The sequence below is a fragment of the Pteropus vampyrus genome, unplaced genomic scaffold (assembly GCF_000151845.1).
Source record: "Pteropus vampyrus isolate Shadow unplaced genomic scaffold, Pvam_2.0 Scaffold196, whole genome shotgun sequence".
Taxonomy (NCBI): Eukaryota; Metazoa; Chordata; class Mammalia; order Chiroptera; family Pteropodidae; genus Pteropus; species Pteropus vampyrus.
Genome location: NW_011888977.1, coordinates 187,029 through 190,917, shown reverse-complemented (window position 1 = coordinate 190,917; position 3,889 = coordinate 187,029).

The window sequence follows — 3,889 nt, the reverse complement described above, 5'->3', positions numbered from 1 at the left end:
ATAGAACTCTTCATAGTTGTCATCTTTAAAAAAGTTGGCCTTTAGCAATTAGGTCATGCTGTCCCACTTACCTTTGATATCTCCACAACCCAGATGACAAGTGTTATTCATCCAATTAGTATTATTGATACTGAAGCATAATAGTGTTGATTGTGTTGTAAATTTTAAAACTTCATATTTTCCTGATTCCTCAATATCCTCAAAAACAAAACAAAACAAAACAAAACAAAACAAAAAAACTGTGATGCGATGAGGCTGGTCCTTGTCAGAAGTTCCCTTTTTTCTCTCTCATGACTGAAACCTAGTAACAATCAATGCACCAATGAAATACCATCAAACCCTTTGTGTACTCCTCTCTAACCCCACATGAAGGCATTTACCCATGGCTCCTCAGCCTCTCTAGGCTCCTCAGCTGCTTTGTGGAGCTTATTCCCTTGGCACTACTCCCATATGCCCCACTGTGAGATGTGCCATGCCTCTCTCTCTAGAAACTGTGAGTATAATAAATAATTTCATGTGCCTCTCTGAGTATGATTTCCACAGCCATGTTGAAGTAGTCTTTAAAGGCTCCACAAGGGGGACTTATGACTGTTTTCCCATTTGCAACACACCCAGTCCCTGTGTTAGTCTGTGCAGGGAAATCAACGATGCCCCTGTTCTTGTCCCTTCTTGGTGCACTTTATCTTTGAGTCCTGCTAAGCTCCCCCTTCAACCTTCTCCTCTCCAATTCTTCTTCATTTTTTTTTTTTTTATCTCAGATCCTCTAATAAACCTCCCCCAATTCTCTTTGGTATTGTGAGGTGATCAATTTTAATATTTCTTATCCTCAGCTCAATAATCTCAATGAGATCTTCATCAAAGAGAGAGGAAACACAAAAATGGAGATACAAAACATAAAAAAGGACCATTAAGAATGAAGAATACAATAATTGAAATAAAGAAAACATTAGTGGAAATCAACAGTAGACTAGATGAGTCAGAGGACTGAATCAGTGATTTGGAAGAGAAAGTAGCAGAAAACACCCAATTGGAACAGCAACAAGAAAACAGAATCCAAAAAAATGAGGATCGTTTAAGGGGCCTCTGGGACAACATGAAGCATACCAACATTTTCATCACAGGGATTTCAGAAGGAGAAGAGTAAGAGCGAGGAATTGAAAACTTATTTGAAGAAATAATGATGGAAAACTTCCCTAACCTGGTGAAGGATATAGACATGCAAGCCCAGGAAGCACAGAAAGTCCCAAACAAGATGAACCCAAAGAGGCCCACACCAAGACACATCATCATGAAAATGCCAAAGGTCAAAGACAAAGAGAGAATTTTAAAAGGATAAAGAGAAAGGAAGTTAGTTACCTACAAATGAGCTTCCATAAGACTATCAGCTGTCTTCTCAACAGAAACTTTGCAGGCTAGAAGAGAATGGCATGAAATATTCAAAGTGATATAAAGCAAGGACCTTCAACCAAGACTACTCTACCCAGCAAAGCTATGATTTAGAATTGAAGGACAGATGAAGAGTGTCCCAGACAAGAAAAAGCTAAAGGAGTTCATCAACACCCAACCAGCATTACAAGAAATGTTAAAGGGACTTCTTTAAGAAGATGAAAAATATATGGTTAATAAAATGGCAATGACTACATATCTATCAACAATTACTTTAAATGTAAATGGATTAACAGCTCCAATTGAAAGACATAAAGTGGCTGAATGGATAAGAAAAGAAGATCCTCACATATGCTGCCTACAAGAGACTCACTGCAGATTGAAAGACACAAACAGACCAAAAGTAAAGGGATAGAAAAAGATATTTCATGAAAATCGAAACAAACAAAGCTGGGATAGCAATGCTTGTACTAGACAAAATAGATTTTAAAACAAAGGCTATAATAAGAGACAAAGAAGAACCCAGTAATCCTACTTCTGGGTATTTATCTGAAGAAACCCAAGACTCTACTTCAAAGAGACATGTGCATCCATTTGTTCATTGCGGTATTATTTACAAAAGTAAGATATGGAGGCAACCTGGGTGTCCATCGATGGATAAACAGATAAGAGAGAGGTGGTACATATATACAATGGAATATTACTCAGCCATAAAAAAGAATGAAATCTTGCCATTTGCAACAACATGGATCAACAGACAGAGAAATGATTTCACTTATATGTGGAATCTAAAGAACAAAACAGAAACAAAGTCATAAATACAGAAAATGTTTTCATGATTGCCAGCTGGGAGGAGGTATGGGTGGATGGATGAAGTGGGGAAAGGATTAATATCCAGAAGTAGAATTACTGGATCATGTGGTAATTTTATTTTTGGTTTCTAAAGGAAATTCCACGCTGTTTTCCATAGTGGCTGCACCACTTTACATTCCCACCAACAGTGCACAGTGCACAGTGCACCAGGATTCTCTTTATTTCTTGATAATAGCCATTCTAACAGGTGTGAGGTGATATATCATTGTGGTTTTGGTTTGCATTTCCCTGATGATTAGTGATGTTGATTGAGAACTTTTTCATGTACCTGTTGGACGTATATATGTCTTCTTTAGAAAAACATCTATTTAGTTCCTCTGCCCATTTTTAATCAAATTTGATATTAAATTGTATGAATTCTTTATATATTTTGGATATTAACCCCCGTGATATATATGATTCGCAGACATTTTCTTCCATTTTTTTAGACTTCCACTTCATTTTGTGTGTGGTTTCCTTTGCTGTAAGAAGCTTTTCAGTTTGGTGTAGTATCATTGTTTATTTCTGCTTTTGTTGCCTTCATTCTGTTCTTAACATGGACTGCCCTCAAGAAAGATGTTATCAGATCCTCATCTAAATAAATCCTCTATTTTATTAGAGCCTAACTGAGCTGGGGGAAGGGAAATACCCAACTCCGACTCCATGATTGGCATGTTAGTGCTAGCTATTGGCAGGAGGCCTCAGTTTCTTGCTATATGGACTTCTCTATAGGACTGGTTGAGTATCTTCACAACGTAATGACTGACTTTTCCCAGAGTTAGTCATTCAAAAACATGAGGCAGAAGGTGCAATATGTTTTATAATCTAGGCTTGGAAGTTAACCATTATCATCCTTGCAATGTGCTATTATTTACACAGGTCAGAGCTATTCATTGTGGAATGAGTGAATACCAGATGTAAACACCAGGAGGTGAGGATCATTGGGGGCCATTTTGGGGACTGGGCACCACACCAACCTAAGGCTGGGTCCAAGATGAGCGACAAGGCACCAAATATTGACTTGCGGAGGGGAGAAGAAGCAAACAAAGTAAGCTAGATGGAGAGTTCAGTGAGGTGGGGGGAAATCAGTGTGTGGAGCTGCAGAGGTCAAGGGAGCCGAGAGTTCAGTATGGAAAGCATGGTAAACTGTGCTGAAATTTTCCAAGAGAGATCAAGTAAGATGAAGACAAAGAAGCATGTATTGAATTTGGAAACAGAGGCGACGAACATGGACTGTTGGAGACTGTTGGAGACGAAAGCGAGGCCATAGTGGACTGAACATGAATATGGACATGAAGTTTGGCTTGTGAATGTTTGTAGTGCTATGAATGGAGGGGACTAAGCGGGTTTTATTTTAAAGGCAATAAACTAGAGGGGGTTTATTGAAGGAAATGATATGGTAGAAATAGCATCTACCATTTTTCTACGGAGAAAGGAGAGCACACGTGAAAATGAAGTACTCACAGGTCTGAGGAGAATTCCTGAGGCCAGAGGGCTGTTATGCTGTGTGTTCCCTGATGGAGTGAAGATAAAGACTTCTGGGTGGGACCATTCTCATAGGGTGGAGTTGCGCCATGAAGAGGTTTTAAGAATGGGGCTCACTTTCTGGAAGGGAGACATGAGGACACCTGGAGACTGGAGAGAGAAAGTT